The following is a 25,295-nucleotide window of genomic DNA, read 5'->3' on the forward strand; positions in this document are numbered from 1 at the left end:
TGTACCAGTGTATGTATACCAGTAGTTGTGTATGTGTACCAGTGTATGTATACTAGTAGTTGTGTATGTGTACCAGTGTATGTATACCAGTGGTTGTGTGTATGTGTACCAGTGTATGTATACCAGTAGTTGTGTATGTGTACCAGTGTATGTATACCAGTAGTTGTGTATCTGTACCAGTGTATGTATACCAGTAGTTGTGTATCTGTACCAGTGTATGTATACCAGTAGTTGTGTGTATGTGTAGTAGTGTATGTACACCAGTGGTTGTGTGTGTGTACCAGTGTATGTATACCAGTAGTTGTCTGTATGTGTACCAGTGTATGTATACCAGTAGTTGTGTATGTGTACCAGTGTATGTATACCAGTAGTTGTGTATGTGTACCAGTGTATGTATACCAGTAGCTGTGTATGTGTACCAGTGCATGTATACCAGTAGTTGTGTTTGTGTACCAGTGTATGTATACCAGTAGTTGTGTATGTGTACCAGTGTACGTATACCAGTAGTTGTGTATGTGTACCAGTGTATGTATACCAGTACTTGTGTGTATGTGCACCAGTGTATGTAGACCAGTAGCTGTGTATGTGTACCAGTGTATGTATACCAGTACTTGTGTGTATGTGCACCAGTGTATGTATACCAGTAGTTGTGTATGTGTACCAGTGTATGCATACCAGTAGTTGTGTGTATGTGCACCAGTGTAGGTATACCAGTAGTTGTGTGGGTGTGTGTGTGTGTACCACTGTATGCATACCAGTAGTTGTGTGTATGTGTACCAGTGTATGTATACCAGTAGTTGTGTGTATGTGTACCAGTGTATGTATACCAGTAGTTGTGTGTATGTGCACCAGTGTATGTATACCAGTAGTTGTGTGTGTGCGTGTGTGTACCACTGTATGTATACCAGTAGTTGTGTGTGTGTGTACCACTGTATGTATACCAGCAGTTGTGTGTGTGTGTGTGTGTGTGTACCACTGTATGTATACCAGTAGTTGTGTGTATGTGTACCAGTGTATGTATACCAGTAGTTGTGTGTATGTGTACCAGTGTATGTATACCAGTAGTTGTGTGTATGTGCACCAGTGTATGTATACCAGTAGTTGTGTGTGTGCGTGTGTGTACCACTGTATGTATACCAGTAGTTGTTTGTGTGTGTACCACTGTATGTATACCAGTAGTTGTGTGTATGTGCACCAGTGTATGTATACCAGTAGTTGTGTATGTGTACCAGTGTATGTATACCAGTAGTTGTGTGTATGTGCACCAGTGTATGTATACCAGTAGTTGTGTGTGTGTGTACCACTGTATGTATACCAGTAGTTGTGTGTATGTGTAGCAGTGTATGTATACCAGTAGTTGTGTGTATGTGTACCAGTGTATGTATACCAGTAGTTGTGTGTATGTGTACCAGTGTATGTATACCAGTAGTTGTGTGTGTGAGTACCACTGTATGTATACCAGTAGTTGTGTGTATGTGTACCAGTGTATGTATACCAGTAGTTGTGTGTATGTGTACCACTGTATGTATACCAGTAGTTGTGTGTATGTGTACCAATGTATGTATACCAGTAGTTGTGTGTATGTGTACCAGTGTATGTATACCAGTAGTTGTGTGTATGTGTACCAGTGTATGTATACCAGTAGTTGTGTGTATGTGCACCAGTGTATGTATACCAGTAGTTGTGTGTACCACTGTATGTATACCAGTAGTTGTGTGTGTGTGTACCACTGTATGTATACCAGTAGTTGTGTGTATGTGCACCAGTGTATGTAGACCAGTAGTTGTGTATCTGTACCAGTGTATGTATACCAGTAGTTGTGTGTGTGTGTGTGTGTGTGTGTACCAGTGTATGTATACCAGTAGTTGTGTGTATGTGTACCATTGTATGTATACCAGTAGTTGTGTATCTGTACCAGTGTATGTATACCAGTAGTTGTGTGTGTGCGTGTGTCTACCAGTGTATGTATACCAGTAGTTGTGTGTATGTGTACCAGTGTATGTATACCAGTAGTTGTGTATCTGTACCAGTGTATGTATACCAGTAGCTGTGTGCGTGCCAGTGTATGTATACCAGTAGTACCAATGGTTGTGTGTATGTGTACCAGTGTATGTATACCAGTAGTTGTGTGCGTGTGGCAGTGGTTCTGGGTGGGTGCCAGTGGCTGTATGAGGATAACTACATATCGATTAGCAATTTAAATAAATAGAGTAGAGATTTTCTAGGGAGAAGTACAAAATATGAGTAGAAATTCTATATATTATACAGCTGCTCATGTGCAATAGTTATGCTTTCAGGTTAGCATCACATAACACAGTAGAGCGCTTGTCTCCCTTCGATGCTGCCAGTGACATATGCTGTACACTGCGCTGTCTGCTGGTACTGTGTTCCCATGGATATTCTGAGTACATCAGGCCCTGGGCTTCAAAATGCTGGATCTGCACATTCCTTGTCCCCCAAACCTCACACTCCAACCTCTGCTCTAATCTCTCTCTCAGCCCCCCCTCTCTTTACGTGTTTATACTTCCCTCTGCTCTCATTGGCTCACACCCTTTAGGACAGGAGTTTTAAGAAATTACAGAGAGATGTCTAACAAAACATTTAGTAAAGGCGAAAGTCTAGCGGGGGAGGGGGCACTGGACAAGGACTCTCAGCTTGCTGCCCATCAGTAGCCAAAATCATTACTGTGTGCTGTCTCCTGTCATATGGTAGCACTGCTATTTTCTAATTCTTAAACTAATACAGATTGTTATTACCTGAAAATAAAAATTATATATATATATATATAAGTTATAGGATTAAGCACTCACTGGTCTTCAGCCGTCTGTGGTACAACAAAATAATTTATTAATGTGACGTTTCGGGACACAAAAACAGTCCCTTCCTTTTTTTTTTGTGTCCCGAAACGTCACATTAATAACATTTTTGTTGTACCACAGATGGCGGAAGACCAGTGAGTGCTTAATCCTTGAACTTATCTACAATTTTTTATAGCACCCTGGCGGTTGTGGACCGACGGTGAGAGTGCATACACATTACATTGATTATTGGAGATATATATATATATATATACACACATACATACACACACACATGCACAGTATATACATACACACACACACCTGCACTCACACATATACATACATACACACACACAAACACACCTACACAGGCAAATACAAACCTGTGCACACAAGCTCAAACACAGACAATCGCCCCTACACACACACAGAGATACACACACACATATAAAGAAACATACACTCACAGAGTCGCATATACACACACACAGAAACACACCCACAGACACAGACACTCACATATACACACACACATACGTGCATACAGACACACGCACGCACGCACAAACACTCACAGACACATATACACAGACACACGAAAGGCAGCACTGGGACTAAAAATAGGCTAAGGCAAATTAAGGCAGTGCAGCCCCCCATTTTTGTTAACTATACAGCAAAACAGACACATAATGTACTAGTTTGATTTGAATAAAAAACTGTTGAGGTTTATAACACCCTTCTGCCACTATATTTATAAATTGGTTGTAATTAAATAGTAAAAAAAGTGAAATCTAAAAAAAGAGTTATTGAAGTTCACATTCTGAGGCATCCAGTGATTAGTTGATTGCCTACTGGGGCATGCTAATATCTAGGCTCCATTTTAATAAATTCTAATTGCTTATTGCTCATTATGCTGTGTAACCGTCACTCAAATACAGGCACCTGAGCCTTTGTTACACTTAAAGTGAAGAATTTTTTTTATGAATGAGTTCCCGTTTTTAAAAAAAAAATATTAAAAACAGGGGCACTTTCATTCATGAAAATTTACATTGCAGCGGTTTTGTTAAAATACTTACCTTTTCCTTCTTCCAAGCCGGACCAGCGATCCCCCGCCTGCAGCTGCTCTGTACTTATGTCAGCAATGACGAATCTGGCTTCCTCCATTCATGGCTTCCGCCTAAGAGCAAATATTTCCTAAGGCCATGCCGTGATTGGAGGAAGCCAATTTTGTCATTGCTGTGTAAGTACAGCAGGAAGAAGCGGGCAGGGAATCGCTGTTCCGGCTTGGAAGAAGAAAAAGGTAAGTATTTAAAAAAAACAAAAAACGCTGCAATGTAAACTTTCATAAATGAAAGTGCCCCTGTATTTAATAGTATTTTTAAAACTGGGCACGCACTCATTCATGAAAATTTACCTTCACTTTAAGTTGCACTATCAGAGAGAAAACACACACAGACACCATCAAGCTTCTTTTCTGTAACTGTCTTCCTTCCCCTTAGTTACTCACAATAGAGAATATGCACTTGTGCTGCCTTCCTGTGCAAATATAGGGGCAGGTTTTCCAGTAAAACACCACTGTGGCTGCCATCTTGGAAATCTTGCCACCAAAAAGTCAAATTCATACAATTTCCGTATACTGTGATCCCTATTTTACCAGGGGAGCACACAGAGGGGCCAGACATGATGCCGGTAGAGTCAGAAGGGGCGCCTAGATGTGTGGCCCAGTCTTATTTAAGACCTCTGAAATCCTGTATGGGCCCTTATTTCACATGTGGCTACCCTTGGTGATAATTTAGTAAGGTGATCACAGTAACAGCTCTGTGGTCACTTGGCCATCTTCAATATTATTTACTACAAAATTATACATTTTGTTTTACAGTTTTTGCCGCAGCTATCTCACATGCCATGAATTATAAATATAATATTGGTATATTGTGAGTCTACTGGGCCTGCTGAAAAAAACAATATTTAATCTGTGTGGGCCACTCACTGAAATTTGACTTACAATTGGGTTTAAATGAAGGTATCAAAAAAAGCTCAAAATTGGCACAGCACTGGGGTGAAAAAAGGCTTAGCAGTGAAAGGGATACAAATGAAGTGCCCAGCTGTCCTTAAGGCACCTTCTGAAAAGGAGATATACATAAGATGGTACCTCACGGGCAACTACCCTCTGACATAGGGGAGGAATGGCAACTTATAGCCCAGGTGGCAAGTACAATCCAATTGCGCAGGAACATCAGCTCTGCCACTTCATATAAAGTGATGGTAAATCCAAGCGTATAACAAACGCTAGGATTTGCCATCACTAACAATCAAGTGGACTTTAAGTGATGAGATATGTAAAAAAGGGCACTAAACTCATCCTTTCTGTGCCGTTGCACTTTGCTAAACTCAGCACATCAGTCTCCTTCAATGAGGTGACATTTGCACCTCAGAACCAATATCCGTGAAGGTTTCTGTATGCACGCACAGATATTGGTTCAGAGGTGCATGTGGCACCTCATTGGTAGAAGATCGATGTGCCGTGGGTGGCTGGAGTGCTGAGATTATCGATGTGTAGCGGCGTAGAAAGGGTGAGTTTAGCACCCTTTATTAACTTGTTTGATCACGTAAATTCTACTTGATTTTTAGTAATGGTAAATACTAGCGTTTGTTATACGTTTGTATTTACTATAACTTTAACAGGGGAAGTAAAACACTTGGGAAATCATATAATATGCCTGTATCAGGTGCTGTCAGAGAGACAAAGATAAGCTATAATGATACAAAATAGAAACATATTATAAAGAGCTTTGTACATGTTACAGAATGTTTAGGGCACCTCTATATCACAGCACATCTATATTACAGCACCTCTATATCACAGCACATCTATATCACAGCACCTCTATATCACAGCACATCTATATCACAGCACATCTATATCACAGCACATCTATATCACAGCACCTCTATATCACAGCACATCTATATCACAGCACATCTATATCACAGCACATCTATATTACAGCACCTCTATATCACATCACCTCTATATCACATCACCTCTATATCACCGCACATCTATATCACCGCACATCTATATCACAGCACATCTATATCACAGCACATCTATATCACAGCACATCTATATCACAGCACATCTATATCACAGCACCTCTATATCACAGCACTTCTATATCACAGCACATCTATATCACAGCACTATATCACAGCACCTCTATATCACATCACCTCTATATCACAGCACCTCTATATCACAGCACCTCTATATCACAGCACCTCTATATCACAGCACCTCTATATCACAGCACATCTATATCACAGCACATCTATATCACAGCACCTCTATATCACAGCACCTCTATATCACAGCACTTCTATATCACAGCACCTCTATATCACAGCACATCTATATCACAGCACATCTATATCACAGCACATCTACATCACATCACCTCTTTATCACAGCACCTCTATATCACAGCACCTCTATATCACAGCACCTCTATATCACATCACCTCTATATCACATCACCTCTATATCACAGCACATCTATATCACAGCACATCTATATCACAGCACATCTATATCACAGCACATCTATATCACAGCACCTCTATATCACAGCACCTCTATATCACAGCACCTCTATATCACAGCCCCTCTATATCACAGCACATCTATATCACAGCACATCTATATCACAGCACCTCTTTATCACATCACCTCTATATCACAGCCCCTATATATCACAGCACATCTATATCACAGCACCTCTTTATCACATCACCTCTATATCACCGCCCGTATATATCACATCACCTCTATATCACATCACCTCTATGTCACAGCCCCTCTAATATGTCACAACGCCTCTATGTCACATCACGTTTATATCACAGCAGCACCTTTATATCACAGCACCTTTATGACACCTGTCTAGTTTTACAGGAACTTTAGTACCTCAAGTGTAACTCTCAAGGACAACCTTTTCATCACAGCACCTGTAGTTAACCCTTTTCATTACAGAACCCCTAGTTAACCCTTTTCCTTACAGCACCTCTAATTGACCCTTTTCATTGCAGAACATCTCGTTAAACCTTTTAATCACAAAACCTGTAGTTAACCCTTTTCATTACAAAACATCTAGCTAAACCTTTTAATCACAGCACCTCTATTTAACCCTTTTCATTACAGAACATCTAGTTAACCCTTTTCATTACAGAACCTGTAGTTAACGCTTTTCATTACAGCACCTCTAGTTAAACCTTTTAATCACAACACCTGTAGTTAACCCTTTTCATTACAGAACCTCTAGTTAAACCTTTTAATCACAGCACCTGTAGTTAACCATTTTCACTACAGAACCTCTAGTTAACCTTTTTCATAACAGTACCTGTAGTTAACCATTTTAATCACAGCACCTGTATTCAATTATTTTCATTACAGAACCTGTAGTTAACCACTTTCATTACCGCATCTGTAGTTAACCCTTTTCATTACAGCACCTGTAATTAACCCTTTTCATTACAGAACCTCTAGTTAAACCTTTTAATTACAGGACCTGTATTTAACTCTTTTTATTACAGCACTTCTAGTTAACCCTTTTCATTACAGAACCTCTAGTTAAACCTTTTAGTCACAGCACCTGTAGTTAAACCTTTTCATTACAGCACCTGAAATTAACCCTTTCCTTACAGTACCTGTAGGACTAGAGTAGACTATATAAACAGCGAAGATCAGAGTTTCACCTTACATGGGAAGAAGCATATCGATTTGGGAGTGTTCGGCTACCTCATCTCACACAAAAGCAACACCCAGGGAAAAACAGGAGGTGCATTGCAATGTGGTACAAAACAGGAGTGTGGAAACAAAAGAGTGAAGATTTACCATGTACAATTTTCCTAGCAAGTGATCCTTACCAGGCTGGCACTCATCCAGATCCAGCTATGGGCTGTAGACTGCTATCTCCCGCAGAGGCAGTGATAAGAAAAGAGAGGAAGAGTCAGCAATGGCGAGGGGACAGAAGCTGAGGGGAAGATGGGAGGGATCTCAGTGTCAGCTCTGTAGGTAGGGATAGGGATGCATACAGGAACTGAGCCTTCCCAAGTGCCATCTGATGTCAGTCCTGTCTGCTTATATCCAGTCACTGTGACATACAGCTCTGTGCACTGGAATATTGCTGCCAGGGGAGGGCATCAGTACGAGCAAGACAAGCATCAGCACGGGCAAGACAAGCATAAGTACAGACAAGACAAGCAGAAGTACAGACAAGACATGCATTAGTACAGACAAGACACGCATCAGTATGAGCAAGACAAGCATCAGCACAGGCAAGACAAGCATCAGTACGAGCAAGACAAGTACCAGTACGAGCAAGAGAAGCATCAGCACAGGCAAGACAAGCATCAGCACAGGCAAGACAAGCATTAGTACAGACAAGACAAGCATCAGCACAGGCAAGACAAGCATCAGTACGAGCAAGACAAGCATCAGTACAGGAAAGACAAGCATCAGACAAGACGAGCATCAGTACAGGCAAGACAAGCATCATTACAGACAAGACAAGCATAGACAAGACAAGTATCAGTACAGACAAGACAAGCATCAGTACAGGCAAGACAAGCATCAGTACAGACAAGACAAGCATCAGTAAAGACAAGACAAGCATCAGTACAGACAAGACAAGCATCAGTACAGACAAGACATGCATCAGTACAGACAAGACATGCATTAGTACAGACAAGACAAGCATCAGTACAGGCAAGACAAGCATCAGTAAAGACAAGACAAGCATCAGTACAGACAAGACAAGCATCAGTACAGACAAGACAAGCATCAGTAAGGGCAAGACAAGCATCAGTACAGACAAGACAAGCATCAGTACAGACAAGACAAGCATCGGTACAGAAAAGTTCCTGTAGAAAAGTTCCTGTAATTTTTGGACCCAACCGATGAGAATTAACGTCTTTTAAACAAGAAAGCTTGTTTGGCTGGAGAACTTTTCTACATATGTCTATTTGGGTAACTAAGCATCTGTATAGACAAGACTAGCATTGCATCACTACAAACAAGACAAGCATCGGTACAGACAAGCATCGGTACAGACAAGACAAGCATCAGTACAGACAAGACAAGCATTGCATCACTACAAACAAGAGAAGCATTGGTACAGACAAGACAAGCATCGATTCCTGTAATTTTTGGACCCAACCGATGAGAATAAAGGTCTTTTAAACAAGAAAGCTTGCTGGTGGCTGGAGTACTTTTCTACATATGTCTATTTGGATTACTAAGCATGGGTACAGACAAGAGAAGCATCAGTACAGACAAGACAAGCATTGGTACAGACAAGACAAGCATCAGTACAGACAAGAGAAGCATTGCATTACTACAAACAAGAGAAGCATTGGTACAGACAAGACAAGCATCGATACAGACAAGACAAGCATCAGTACAGACAATACATGCATTACTACAGACAAGACAAGCATCTGTACAGACAAGACAAGCATCAATACAGACAAGACAAGCATCGATACAGACAAGACAAGCATCAGTACAGACAAGACATGCATCACTACAGACAAGACAAGCATCACTACAGACAAGACACGCATCGGTACAGACAATACAAGTATAAGTACAGGCAAGACAAGCATCAGACAAGACAAGCATCAGTACGGGCAAGACAAGCATCAGTACAGACAAGACAAGCATCAGTACAGACAAGACGAGCATCGGTACAGGCAAGGCAAGCATCAGTACAGACAAGACGAGCATCGGTACAGGCAAGGCAAGCATCAGTACAGACAAGACGAGCATCGGTACAGGCAAGGCAATCATCAGTACAGACCAGACTAGCATCACTACAGGCAAGACAAGCACCAGTACATACAAGACAAGCATCAGTACAGCCAAGACAAGCAACAGTACAGACCAGATAAGCATTGCATCACTACAAACAAGAGAAGCATTGCTACAGACAAGACAAGCATCGATTCCTGTAATTTTTGGACCCAACCGATGAGAATAAAGGTCTTTTAAACAAGAAAGGTTGCTGGTGGCAGGAGTACTTTTCTACATATGTCTATTTGGATAACTAAGCATCGGTACAGACAAGACAAGCATCAGTACAGACAAGACAAGCATTGCATCACTACAAACAAGAGAAGCATCGGTACAGACAAGACAAGCATCGATACAGACAAGACAAGCATCAGTACAGACAAGACATGCATTACTACAGACAAGACAAGCATCACTACAGACAAGACAAGCATCGGTACAGACAATACAAGTATCAGTACAGGCAAGACAAGCATCACTACAGACAAGACAAGCATCAGACAAGACAAGCATCAGTACGGGCAAGACAAGCATCAGTGCAGACAAGACAAGCATTGTTACAGGCAAGACAAGCATCAGTACAGACAAGACTAGCATCAGAACAGGCAAGACAAGCATCAGTACATACAAGACAAGCATCAGTACAGGCAAAACAAGTATCAGTACAGGCAAGATAAGCATCACTACAGGCAAGACAAGCATCAGTACAGGCAAGACAAACATCACTACGGCAAGACAAGCATCAGTACAGACAAGACACACATCAGTACAGGCAAAACAAGCATCAGTACAGACAAAACAAGCATCAGACAAGACAAGACAAGCATCAGTACAGACAAGACAAGCCTCAGTAAAGACAAGACAAGCATCAGTACAGGCAAGACAAACATCAGTACGGGCAAGACAAGCATCAGTACAGACAAGACAAGCCTTAGTACAGACAAGACAAGCATCAGTACAGACAAGACAAGCATCAGTACAGACAAGACAAGCATCAGTACAGGCAAGACAAGCATCATTAAAGGCAAGACAAGCATTAGTACAGACAATACAAGCCTCAGTACAGAGAAAACAAGCATCAGTATGGACACGGCAAGTATCAGTATAGACAAGACAAGCATCTCAGTACAGACAAGACAAGAATCAGTATGGACAAGAAAAGCATCAGTACAGACAAGACAAGCATCATTACAGAAAAGAAAAACATCACTACAGACACAAGCATAAGTATGGGCAAGACAAGCATCAGTACAGAGAAGACAAGCATCAGTAGAGACAAGACAAGCATCAGTACAGAAAAGACAAGCATCAGTACGGGCAAGACAAGCATCACTACAGACAAGACAAGCATCACTACAGACAAGACAAGGATCAGTACAGTGAAATGTAATAAATGTATAAATGCAATTTACACAATCAAATATACTAAAAGCAATGATACTTGCACTTAAAAAATAATATACCAGGACCTTATTCCTAAACTTGCTGCAGGACAACCACAGATGGCCAGTCAAGTTCTACATAGACTTCATTACGCGTTTCGAGGCACACACCTCTTCTTAAGGCAGTATCACACCCTCCTGAGCCTATATAAGGCTACCTTGACTTATTATTCAATACAGGATACCAAGAGAACAAAACAAATTTGACAATAATTGGAAATTTGTTTAAAATTGCTAGTTCTATTAATTTTAACTGTCCCTTTAAAAATATAGCATTAATTTGTAAGGCTGGATCTGCAGATACTTGAGTTGATGAATTCAACACATATAAACACAGCACGTGAAAATCTAATGACATGCATCACTACAGACAAGACAAGCATCACTACAGACAAGACACGCATCGGTACAGACAATACAAGTATAAGTACAGGCAAGACAAGCATCAGACAAGACAAGCATCAGTACGGGCAAGACAAGCATCAGTACAGACAAGACAAGCATCAGTACAGACAAGACGAGCATCGGTACAGGCAAGGCAAGCATCAGTACAGACAAGACGAGCATCGGTACAGGCAAGGCAAGCATCAGTACAGACAAGGCAAGCATCGGTACAGGCAAGGCAAGAATCAGTATGGACAAGAAAAGCATCAGTACAGACAAGACAAGCATCATTACAGAAAAGAAAAACATCACTACAGACACAAGCATAAGTATGGGCAAGACAAGCATCAGTACAGACAAGACAAGCATCAGTACAGACAAGACGAGCATCGGTACAGGCAAGGCAAGCATCAGTACAGACAAGACGAGCATCGGTACAGGCAAGGCAAGCATCAGTACAGACAAGGCAAGCATCGGTACAGGCAAGGCAATCATCAGTACAGACCAGACTAGCATCACTACAGGCAAGACAAGCACCAGTACATACAAGACAAGCATCAGTACAGCCAAGACAAGCAACAGTACAGACCAGATAAGCATTGCATCACTACAAACAAGAGAAGCATTGCTACAGACAAGACAAGCATCGATTCCTGTAATTTTTGGACCCAACCGATGAGAATAAAGGTCTTTTAAACAAGAAAGGTTGCTGGTGGCAGGAGTACTTTTCTACATATGTCTATTTGGATAACTAAGCATCGGTACAGACAAGACAAGCATCAGTACAGACAAGACAAGCATTGCATCACTACAAACAAGAGAAGCATCGGTACAGACAAGACAAGCATCGATACAGACAAGACAAGCATCAGTACAGACAAGACATGCATTACTACAGACAAGACAAGCATCACTACAGACAAGACAAGCATCGGTACAGACAATACAAGTATCAGTACAGGCAAGACAAGCATCACTACAGACAAGACAAGCATCAGACAAGACAAGCATCAGTACGGGCAAGACAAGCATCAGTGCAGACAAGACAAGCATTGTTACAGGCAAGACAAGCATCAGTACAGACAAGACTAGCATCAGAACAGGCAAGACAAGCATCAGTACATACAAGACAAGCATCAGTACAGGCAAAACAAGTATCAGTACAGGCAAGATAAGCATCACTACAGGCAAGACAAGCATCAGTACAGGCAAGACAAACATCACTATGGCAAGACAAGCATCAGTACAGACAAGACACACATCAGTACAGGCAAAACAAGCATCAGTACAGACAAAACAAGCATCAGACAAGACAAGACAAGCATCAGTACAGACAAGACAAGCCTCAGTAAAGACAAGACAAGCATCAGTACAGGCAAGACAAGCATCAGTACGGGCAAGACAAGCATCAGTACAGACAAGAAAAGCCTTAGTACAGACAAGACAAGCATCAGTACAGACAAGACAAGCATCAGTACAGACAAGACAAGCATCAGTACAGGCAAGACAAGCATCATTAAAGGCAAGACAAGCATTAGTACAGACAATACAAGCCTCAGTACAGAGAAAACAAGCATCAGTATAGACACGGCAAGTATCAGTATAGACAAGACAAGCATCTCAGTACAGACAAGACAAGAATCAGTATGGACAAGAAAAGCATCAGTACAGACAAGACAAGCATCATTACAGAAAAGAAAAACATCACTACAGACACAAGCATAAGTATGGGCAAGACAAGCATCAGTACAGAGAAGACAAGCATCAGTAGAGACAAGACAAGCATCAGTACAGAAAAGACAAGCATCAGTACGGGCAAGACAAGCATCACTACAGACAAGACAAGCATCACTACAGACAAGACAAGGATCAGTACAGTGAAATGTAATAAATGTATAAATGCAATTTACACAATCAAATATACTAAAAGCAATGATACTTGCACTTAAAAAATAATATACCAGGACCTTATTCCTAAACTTGCTGCAGGACAACCACAGATGGCCAGTCAAGTTCTACATAGACTTCATTACGCGTTTCAAGGCACACACCTCTTCTTAAGGCAGTATCACACCCTCCTGAGCCTATATAAGGCTACCTTGACTTATTATTCAATACAGGATACCAAGAGAACAAAACAAATTTGACAATAATTGGAAATTTGTTTAAAATTGCTAGTTCTATTAATTTTAACTGTCCCTTTAAAATATAGCATTAATTTGTAAGGCTGGATCTGCAGATACTTGAGTTGATGAATTCAACACATATAAACACAGCACGTGAAAATCTAATGACTTACTCGCTGATGTTAGAGACGGTTATTTCACTGAGATTTAGGGCATCTCTTGAGAGTCCCTGGAGGATGGGAGCCTATCAGGCTGGAGTTACATCAACCTCATAAACTAAATAAAACAAAGAAGCAGATTTTTATAGGTGCCAGTGAGGAATATCTTTAGCTATGTAACATAATAAGTGGGTAATAATATTCTCAGCTTTATGTGAACCTTCATATGATCTTGTGCTACAGTTACGCCTCTCGCAAACCAAGCAAACAATTCTGATACCCAGATGTTGAAACACTTGAAAGTGATGCAGCATAGCTGTAAAAAGCTGACTAGAAAATATCACCTGAACATCTCTATGTAAAAAAGAAAGATATTTTACCTCAAAATGTCCTAAGTATTCAAACCCCATTGCAAAAGACTTTAAGCAGCAAATCAGTATGTTTGTCCCGGGACAGGCAAGGGAGTGAGCTTCGTGCACACTCATGTTATTTCCCTATTCAGTTTAAGGAAGTTTACTATGAAATCTCATGAGAGCTAAGTAAAATCTCATGAGATCACAGTAAAAGAGTTCATGACCCCAGCACTGCTGATGCTGATTGGCTGCAGTTCATTTCTTTATTTTTTTAATTAATTTTTTTACCTGCAGCTGGACAGTAACTGAAGTATAACTTTTTACATAGTAAGTCTCAGCTGAGGAAATTGTGAGGTAAAATATCTTCCTTTTTTACATAGAGATGCTCAGGTGATTTTTTTCCTGTCAGCTTTTTACAGTTATACTGCATCAGTTTCAAGTGATTTAGCATTTAGAGTATTATGTCACGTTAAAAGGAAATTCTTATTTAGCTCAACTCTTGGAACTCTTAGTTGCTCAAATATCTAAATTACCTCTATATATAGTAGACAAAGTACTGAGAAAAAATGGTGCTGTCTATTGGAATAACTTCGAAAACACTAGGGAGTTAAGAGAGCCCCTACAAAAGAATACACATGTAGCACTCAAGAGTCAAGAGAGAGGGTAGAGATAACTTTATTTAAAATATAACTTTTAATTATTAAAACAACATTAATATAAAAAAATTGAAACAATTAAAAACACACACAAATAACTGATTCCACTGTGATCACAATATTAACATATATTAGAGTGGCGTGCGGTAATAATAATTGAGGGTGGTATCACAATATTTGCCTGTGGCACAGTTAAGAAACTGTGGCCAAATAAATGAGTTACTAACAAGTGTCAAGCACCTATATGAGTAAACTACACTCAGATGTCAGGTTGGTCAATAATATATTAGATTAATATATATGTATATAATACTCATGGGTATTATTCTAGGCAACAGTATTCCAGGTTGGTGAGAGCTGGATTATGGGTTAAATATTCGTGCTTGGAAAAGGGATTTATAGGATCCTCAATAAATCCTGCAGTATAGGCAGAGGTAGATATAATATATATAATTATAAAGTGATAGAAAGTTTTAGTGCCTGCAGTAAGTAACAATTTTACTGTTTATCAAAATTTAAATGTACATTAGTTCATTCCAATTTTGATTAGAACCATATTGCAACATACTTTATTAAAAGGACTAGAAACCTAAATTTCTTCTTTTATGATTCTGAAGGTGGATTCAATTTCAGAAAAGTTTCCAATGTATTTCTATTATCAAATCGCTTTGTTCTCTTGGTATCCTTTGTTTAATATAATCCCTAGGTAGACAGCATGCACATGTCTGGATAACTTTATGGCAGCATCTGATATATAAATGCGGTAGAAGAAAGAAGAAGGCGCCACAATAGTGCAATATCAGTGTTGTAAAAGCTTCACGCACATAATCAGTTGTACTTACTAGAAGCAAGGCACTTGTGAAGTGCCACAGGAGCACTCTGGACTATTAATAGCTGTCCAGATAGCTATCCTCTCGCTGGAATAGGGGATGCAGAGGTTCCAAAGACAGGAGCGAGGTAACCAATCCTAAACTAAAGTTGATTTTAAATCCATGGACCACAACCTTTTGTATTTTGAGTGAAGATTATACCACTTATACATCGCTGGGAACGCACCAACATTGGCGTCTCTTTCACCTTGGTATTGGGCTTCCATATGCTGCTTTAGGATTGGTTACATCGCTCCTGTCTTTGGAACCTCTGCATCCCCTATTCCAGTGAGAGGATAGCTATCTGGACAGCTATTAATAGTCCAGAGTGCTCCTGTGGCACTTCCCAAGTGCCTTGCTTCTAGTAAGTACAACTGATTATGTGCGTGAAGCTTTTACATCACTGATATTGCACTATTGTGGCGCCTTCTTTCTTCTACCACTTTACAGATTCCTGCTTGTGTGCCATTCAGCTTTTGGAAGAAGTTTTTGCAGCCATACATCACCCTGATTTTTGGGACCATCACACTTTATATTATACAAGTTCTCTTACCTTGGGACATATCCAGGACTTTATCACTATTGTGTATAGTGATCACGTTTGGATTTTATTTATCACTCCTTTATTTTATAAAAAAATAAAAAAAATTTAATGATTCATGTGCCTTTATTAAGCAATGCTTCTAACTGTGAGACTTGTAGAGCATACTTACATATGCCTTATACACTTGCATTTACATTTTGGAAACTGCTCAGATAACTTGAGGTGTCATTTATGGAACTGTTCCTTTTAAAAACAATTATCACTCATTTACCTAACAAACCACAGACCTCACATAAGAGATATTCACCAACTTTAATTTGCTCCTTTCCATCACAACATGAGTTTAACCCTACTGCGGTGCCAAGCCGTCTGTCATTATAGCAACACTGATTGGTCAGAACCTTTATAAATTGTTCAAATTAAAGCCATTTAAAAGGTGGGCCTATAGGATACCAGGCTTTGAGGTTCTACTTATTCAGATCACCAAAAAATGTGCTAATCCAGTATCAAAAACATGACTGCAACTAATCCTAGTGATGTCATACAGTCATGTTACTGGAGACATTGCTTATTGTGGTGTAAATTGCTATTTCCCCCTTCTGCAAGTCACAATCTTCTCCTAGTGATGAAAAAAACAGTCATGTTACTGAAGACATTGCTCCTTGTGGTGTAAATGGCTATTCCCCCCCCCCCCCTTCTGTAAGTCACAATCTTCTCCTAGTGATGTCATACAGTCACGTTACTTGAGACATTGCTCCTTGTGGTGTAAATAGCTATTTCCCCCCTTCTGTAAGTCACAATCTTCTCCTAGTGATGTCATACAGTCATGTTACTGGAGACATTGCTCCTTGTGGTGTAAATGGCTATTTCCCCCTTCTGTAAGTCACAATCTTCTCCTAGTGATGTCATACAGTCATGTTACTGGAGACTTTACTCCTTGTGGTGTAAATGGCTATTTCCCCCTTCTGTAAGTCACAATCTTCTCCTAGTGATGTCATACAGTCATGTTACTTGAGACATTGCTCCTTGTGGTGTAAATGGCTATTCCCCCCTTCTGTAAGTCACAATCTTCTCCTAGTGATACCATACAGTCATGTTACTGGAGACTTTGCTCCTTGTGGTGTAAATGGCTATTTCCCCCTTCTGTAAGTCACAATCTTCTCCTAGTGATGTCATACAGTCATGTTACTGGAGACATTGCTCCTTGTGGTGTAAATTGCTATCTCCCCCTTCTGTAAGTCACAATCTTCTCCTAGTGATATCATACAGTCACGTTACTGGAGACATTGCTCCTTGTGGTGTAAATGGCTATTTCCCCCTTCTGTAAGTCACAATCTTCTCCTAGTGATGTCATACAGTCATGTTACTGGAGACTTTGCTCCTTGTGGTGTAAATGGCTATTTCCCCCTTCTGTAAGTCACAATCTTCTCTGCCTGTGTCTTTAATTTGTCTTTTTGTGTTATAAAATGCAAACGCTAATCTATATTTATGTAAGACAACAATTATTACCTTTCTGATTACAATACTGTACTATCTACATGAGGGTACTATGTATACAGAAGTATAAAACTACATTTAGGTTGCATGTATAAGCTGTATTATGTACATATTGCCTGATCATATTATTGTTTACACTTGGTCCCATCTCCTCTTCAAACTGTCCCATTTACAGATGCAAATCTTCCAAAATCGAAACTTTTTCTGATCCCCAATCAGTTTGTTAACTCTTTAGATGTTTATAAAGGCTGCAGTGCATCTCAAGCTTAGGATAACCCTATATTTGTCATTAGAGTTAGCCAATTTCATATTTAAAGGGAAGTACAGTATGTGTCAAAATTAAAGGGATAATCTAGTTAAAATTAAACTTTTGACTAGACTATAACCTTTAAACATGTAAATTTCTGACTGTTTCCAATCCCCTGCAGGCTGCCTCTTATCTCAGTGCATGTTATAAGCTTTTCACAGCTAGACAGTGCTAGTACGTATGTGCCATATATAACATTGTGCTCACTCCCACTGAGTTATATATGATTCAGCACTGATTGGCTAAAATGCAAGTTTGTAAATAGCACTGTGATAAGGGGCAGTCTGCAGATGCTTAGATACAGGTAATCACAGAGGTAAAAAGTATATTAAAGGGACAGTAAATGTAAAAAATAATGTTATGTAATTCTGCACATAGTGTAGAATTATGTAACATTATTTTAGAGACCACTTGTAAAATCAACAGATTTTGAGAGATTTTATCCCCTAAAGTTATACTTACCTCATCTCCTCTCCAGGCTCTTCTGATCACCTTTTCAAACGCGGTTCGCGGGTACGCTGTCTATTCACAGTGCACCCGATCACGCTATTGAACTAAATGTAGCTCGTTCCCGCTACCAGACCAGAGAGGGAGCACGCTACTTTTAGTTCAATGGCACGATCGTGCACGCTGTGATTAGACAGCGCGCCCGTGAAAAGAAGACATGATCAGAAGAGCTTGGAGAGGAGATGAGGTAAGTATAACTTTAGGGGATAAAATCTCTCAAACTCTTTTGATTTTACAAGTGGTCTCTAAAATAATGTTACATAATTCTACACTATGTGCAGAATTACGTAACATTATTTTTTACATTTACTGTCCCTTTAATATACTTTTTACCTCTGTGATTACCTGTATCTAAGCCTCTGCAGACTGCCCCTTATCTCAGTGCTATTTACAAACTTGCATTTTAGCCAATCAGTGCTGACTCATATATAACTATGTGGGAGTGAGCACAATGTTATATATGGCACACATGTACTACACTGTCCCTTTAAGTAACATGTATAACTAACAGAAATGTTATAATACTGCCCCCACCCAGATAATGCCACCAGGCTGGCAACATTTTCTGTGGAGAACACTATAAACATTAAAATAAAAACATCTATGTATTATTCTCAGACTAAACTTTACTTTGAATACAGCTGTTGAGTATTTATTTAGTATATCACGTCCCTTTAATGCGAACATTACATACATAGGTAATTAATAAAACTGGTATTTTGTTTGCACGTTCCCTTTTGTTCTCCCTCTTGGTGTAGGCTGCAGATTCTTACAGTCAGTTTCCAGTCACAGACATGGGTGCAAGCTGCAGTCACATACATCTATGCTTACGCACGATTAACATTCCTGGTTAATTAGCCTGTTTATGATCTGCTGCTAACAAAGACCAGTGGATCACAGACATGAGAGAAACACAGCTCAGGCTGCCGTCATACACCACCCCCTACACCGTTACCCACTCTCCTACTCACAGGCTGGGCAAACCCCCCCCCCCCCCCCCCAGGGATAACTCCCCATTCCAAACTCCTTTATAAAGAGGGCTAATTGGAAAGAAAACACACTAATGGTAATGTCTGTCAGATAGCAGAGTTTGTGTCACGTGCCTCTCAGCTACCAGAGGTATTTTGCCCAGATTTCACTGTCCCTTGGGCAGCTGGAAAGTGCATAAAGTTGCAGCTATTTTAGTTTAAGATTTATAGACAAATTGAGCTACCTGAGTTCCCCTCCAAGATTTTTTTTTCTTGTAAAGGTAATAAAAGTGCATTGTAAAAGGAACATAAAATCTGTATATAGTGTTAGGAAAACAAGTATTAGAAATTATTCCAAAATATCCAGTGTGTGTGAAATTCTTTACAAGACATATGTATATAGTCCATGCCATACGTGTATTTCCGTGCTTCTTTAAATAGAAATAATAATAATTAGAATAATTAGTGTGAAACCAGGTAAAAGCTAGAATATTTGTGTCAACCCCATATGAAAGATTGTGTCTCTGCGAAAACCATATTAAAGTTTGCCGTTTGTCATTTATTCAGTTAGGAAAACAATCATTTATATATGTAAACAATAAAATCTTTTATACTCCAGTAATATGTTCTTGTTGTTGCAAGGTGCTCTGAATTGGTGTCATAAAACGAATGTGTGTGCCGCTGTTGCGCCTTTCAACCCTCTTTGCTTACAACAGAGTTCCCAGTAAGCAAACAAGGAATGTTTGTAGCCTTATCAGGTGCATATTTTTGTGTAAAACTCATACATATGGTTTTTGAATTGCGGTTCCAGACAATACACAATACACCTATCTGATGTGTAAAAATCTGTATTGTTCATGATATTTGGGGAAGAGCTGTGTATTTGACAATATTATTTCTACCATAACACACCATTTTTAATAGCTTTATATGGATGTGTCTCTGTGTTTGATTTTAAATAGATATTGTTGCAGGCTAGTTAATGGAACGGTGTGTGGGGATATTAAAATGTGTCAGTCAATAAATCGAAGAAGGCGTGAGCCAAAGATCCATAAAACTTAACATTTATTATGATAAACTTGATAAAAATAAATCGCAACTTGGGGCGCGATCCGATAAAGATCGCAGTTTGTGGCGCAAGCGAGGGAACCGGCGTCGCCCGCAGTTTCAGCTCGCAACTCGAGCTATCCCATATAGGTCGCCGTCAGATACTAACGTGCCGTAAGTCTGACAAACCAGCGATGTCCAGAAATCTGCGCAAGTACAAATTTCTGGCGTCGCCAGTGACTTGCGGCACGTTAGAAACTGCCGGCGCCTATAAAACCTGACTAAAGTCTAAAACACCCGCACTGTCTAACACGCCTCCCTAACATAGCCCGCACTGTCTAACACGCCTCCCTAACATAGCCCGCACTGTCTAACACGCCTCCCTAACATAGCCCGCACTGTCTAACACGCCTCCCTAACATAGCCCGCACTGTCTAACACGCCTCCCTAACATAGCCCGCACTGTCTAACCCTCTATCCGCTATCCCCCCTCACTAGCCTAACAATAAAAAAGCTATTAACCCCTAAACCGCCGCTCCCGTACCCCGCCGCAACCTAATAAAGTTATTAACCCCTAAACCGCCGCTCCCGTACCCCGCCGCCAGCTATATTATATCTATAACCCCCTAAAGTGAGCCCCTAACACCGCCGCCATCTATATTAAAATTATTAACCCCTAATGTAAGCCCCTTACACCGCCGCCATCTCTATTAAAATGATTAACCCCTAATTTAATCTACCTACCCCGCCGCCAGCTATATTATCTATATTAACCCTAAGTATATTATAGTTAATATAGTTATTACATTATATATATTAACTATATTAACCCTAATTATATTAGGGTTAATATAGTTACTATAGTATTTATATTAACTATATTAACTCTATCTAACCCTAACACCCCTAACTAAATTTATATTAAATTAATCTAATTCATTTATAAACTAAAATATTCCTATTTAAATCTAAATACTTACCTATAAAATAAACCCTAAGATAGCTACAATATAATTAATAATTACATTGTAGCTATGTTAGGGTTAATATTTATTTTACAGGTAAATTGTTAATTATTTTAACTAGGTATAATAGATATTAAATAGTTATTAACTATTTAATATCTACCTAGTTAAAATAATTACCCAATTACCTGTAAAATAAATCCTAACCTAAGTTATAAATACACCTACACTATCAATAAATTTAATAAACTACAAACATCTATCTAAAAATATAATTAAATTAACTAAACTAAATTACCAAAAAAAACAAACACTAAATTACAAAAAAATAAAAAAAAGATTACAAGATTTTTAAGCTAATTACACCTATTCTAAGCCCCCTAATAAAATAATAAACCCCCAAAATAAAAAAAATTCCCTGCCCTATTCTAAATTAAACAAATTTCAAAGCTCTTTACCTTACCAGCCCTTAAAAGGGCCTTTTGTGGGGCATGCCCCAAAGAATTCAGCTCTTTTGCATACAACAAATACAATCCCCCCCCCATTACAACCCACCACCCACATACCCCTATTCTAAAACCACCCAAACCCCCTTAAAAAAGCCTAACACTACCCCCCTGAAGATCTCCCTACCTTGTCTTCACCACACCGGGCCGAACTCCTGATCCGATCCGGGCGATGTCTTCCTCCAAGCGGCAAAGAAGAATTCTTCCTCCGGCGATGTCTTCCTCCAAGCGGCAAAGAAGAATTCTTCTTCCGGCGACGTCTTCCTCCAAGCGGCAGCAAAGTCTTCATTCTTCAGGCGGCATCTTCAATCTTCTTTCTTCGCTCCGCCGCCGCGGAGCATCCATCCCAGCCGACTGCTGTACTACGAATGAGGTACCTTTAAATGACGTCATCCAAGATGGCGTCCGCCGAATTCCGATTGGCTGATAGGATTCTGTTAGCCAATCGGAATTAAGTTAGAAAAATCTGATTGGCTGATTGAATCAGCCAATCAGATTCAAGTTCAATCCGATTGGCTGATCCAATCAGCCAATCAGATTGAGCTCGCATTCTATTGGCTGTTCCGATCAGCCAATAGAATGCGAGCTCAATCTGATTGGCTGTTCGGATCAGCCAATCGGATTGAACTTGAATCTGATTGGCTGATTCAATCAGCCAATCAGATTTTTCTAACTTAATTCCGATTGGCTGATAGAATCCTATCAGCCAATCGGAATTCGGCGGACGCCATCTTGGATGACGTCATTTAAAGGTACCTCATTCGTAGTACAGCAGTCGGCCGGGATGGATGCTCCGCGGCGGCGGAGCGAAGAAAGAAGATTGAAGATGCCGCCGGAAGAATGAAGACTTTGCTGCCGCTTGGAGGAAGACGTCGCCGGAGGAAGAATTCTTCTTTGCCGCTTGGAGGAAGACATCGCCGGAGGAAGAATTCTTCTTTGCCGCTTGGAGGAAGACATCGCCCGGATCGGATCAGGAGTTCGGCCCGGTGTGGTGAAGACAAGGTAGGGAGATCTTCAGGGGGGTAGTGTTAGGCTTTTTTAAGGGGGGTTTGGGTGGTTTTAGAATAGGGGTATGTGGGTGGTGGGTTGTAATGGGGGGGGGGGATTGTATTTGTTGTATGCAAAAGAGCTGAATTCTTTGGGGCATGCCCCACAAAAGGCCCTTTTAAGGGCTGGTAAGGTAAAGAGCTTTGAAATTTGTTTAATTTAGAATAGGGCAGGGAATTTTTTTTATTTTGGGGGTTTATTATTTTATTAGGGGGCTTAGAATAGGTGTAATTAGCTTAAAAATCTTGTAATCTTTTTTTTATTTTTTGTAATTTAGTGTTTGTTTTTTTTGGTAATTTAGTTTAGTTAATTTAATTGTATTTTTAGATAGATGTTTGTAGTTTATTAAATTTATTGATAGTGTAGGTGTATTTATAACTTAGGTTAGGATTTATTTTACAGGTAATTGGGTAATTATTTTAACTAGGTAGATATTAAATAGTTAATAACTATTTAATATCTATTATACCTAGTTAAAATAATTAACAATTTACCTGTAAAATAAATATTAACCATAACATAACTACAATGTAATTATTAATTATATTGTAGCTATCTTAGGGTTTATTTTATAGGTAAGTATTTAGATTTAAATAGGAATATTTTAGTTTATAAATTAATTAGATTAATTTAATATAAATTTAGTTAGGGTTAGATAGAGTTAATAGAGTTAATATAAATACTATAGTAACTATATTAACTATATTAACCCTAATATAATTAGGGTTAATATAGTTAATATATATAATGTAATACCTATATTAACTATAATATACTTAGGGTTAATATAGATAATATAGCTGGCGGCGGGGTAGGTAGATTAAATTAGGGGTTAATCATTTTAATAGAGATGGCGGCGGTGTAAGGGGTTTACATTAGGGGTTAATAATATTAATATAGCTGGCGGCGGTATAGGGGGATTAGATTAGGGGTTAATAATTTTTATATAGGTGGCGGCGGTGTAAGGGGTCAGATTAGGGGATAGATAAGGTAGATGGCGGCGGTTTTAGGGGCTCACAGTAGGGGGTTAGTTTATGTAGATGGCGGCGGGGTCCGGGAGCGGCGGTTTAGGGGTTAATAACTTTATTAGGGATTTCGGGGGGGGGGGGGATCGCGGTTGACCGGTAGATAGACATTGCGCATGCGTTAGGTGTTAGGTTTTATTTAGCAGATCGCGGTTGACAGGGAGATAGACATTGCGCATGCGTTAGGTGTTAGGTTTATTTTCTAGTTAGTTTAGGGAGTTACGGGGCTCCAATAGTCAGCGTAAGGCTTCTTACGGCTGCTTTTTGTGGCGAGGTGAAAATGGAGTAAGTTTTCTCCATTTTCGCCACGTAAGTCCTTACGCTGCATATTGGATACCAAACTGCGCTGGTTTGGTATACCTGCCTATGGCCCAAAAAACTACGGGCGACGGCAGAAATATACGCGCGTAACTTCTAGGTTACGCCGTATATAGGATACCAAATCAGCATAAATATTGGCGTCGCCGGCTTTTGCGGGCGACGATTTATATCGGATCGACCCCCATGGAGAGCTGTGCAGAGCTCTATCTTGCCATTCAAGCTTACGCGTTTCGGGTAGTGTGATACAGGCAGTGTAGTAACAGTAAGTTACAGTAAGTGCAGAACTGGGTACAATGTCTGCAAACATACTTCATCAGCACAGTATATATTTAAAAAGGTTTATATTCCAGTACTGCGGACACAACACAAGCATTATTATGAGTATTTAGACCGCAAAGGGATGTTCAAGTAAAAAACATAAAATGCTGTATTAAGATATAACATTAAAATTCACTTAATGTGGGTTTAACCCCAAGCTCAATGTATCTGGGGGCACTGGCCAAGTGTTCTTCTCCCATGGGGACGCTTTGCAACTGAGTAAGTGCTCTGGTACTGGATATACTAGAAACTGGAAGTGACATTTACCCAAGTAGTAGTGCATGGTGGGAGTTGTAGTCCACAATAGACATACACAGAAGTGAACTATCATTCTGGAACTGGGCGTTTGTCTTGATATTTATCTTGTGAGTGCCTATAAAGAACATCAACTACTTACACCTCTTAGAACCCTAAAAAAAAACGACAGTCCAAATTAATGGTTTACCTATTAAACAAGGGCGGACCAGATTAAACTATCTTGAGGGCCGCATATGGCCCTGGGGCTGGTACTTTGAGACCACTGGGTTTAAGAGACAATAAGAAAATGCTCTAATGTGCTTGAAAATGTTATATTATTTCCCTTCTGATTGAACAGAACCCC

At 39.7% G+C, this 25,295-nt stretch overlaps 1 protein-coding gene across 3 annotated transcripts in view; it reads right to left on the reverse strand.

Annotated features, from left to right (window-relative positions):
- MYRF (myelin regulatory factor) overlaps positions 1-25,295 on the reverse strand; it is a 377,295-nt gene that overhangs the window by 217,222 nt on the left and 134,778 nt on the right. For 2 of the 3 annotated variants that reach the window (XM_053720474.1, XM_053720472.1), the window contains exon 1: positions 13,780-13,882. The exons of the other annotated variant lie outside the window; for it this stretch is intronic. The gene's annotated coding sequence lies outside the window, so the exon portion shown is untranslated. Of the gene's footprint in view, positions 1-13,779; positions 13,883-25,295 lie in introns of those variants that run through there. 3 annotated transcript variants of the gene reach the window in all.

Source organism: Bombina bombina, chromosome 7, assembly GCF_027579735.1.
Source record: "Bombina bombina isolate aBomBom1 chromosome 7, aBomBom1.pri, whole genome shotgun sequence".
In the NCBI taxonomy this organism is placed as follows: domain Eukaryota; kingdom Metazoa; phylum Chordata; class Amphibia; order Anura; family Bombinatoridae; genus Bombina; species Bombina bombina.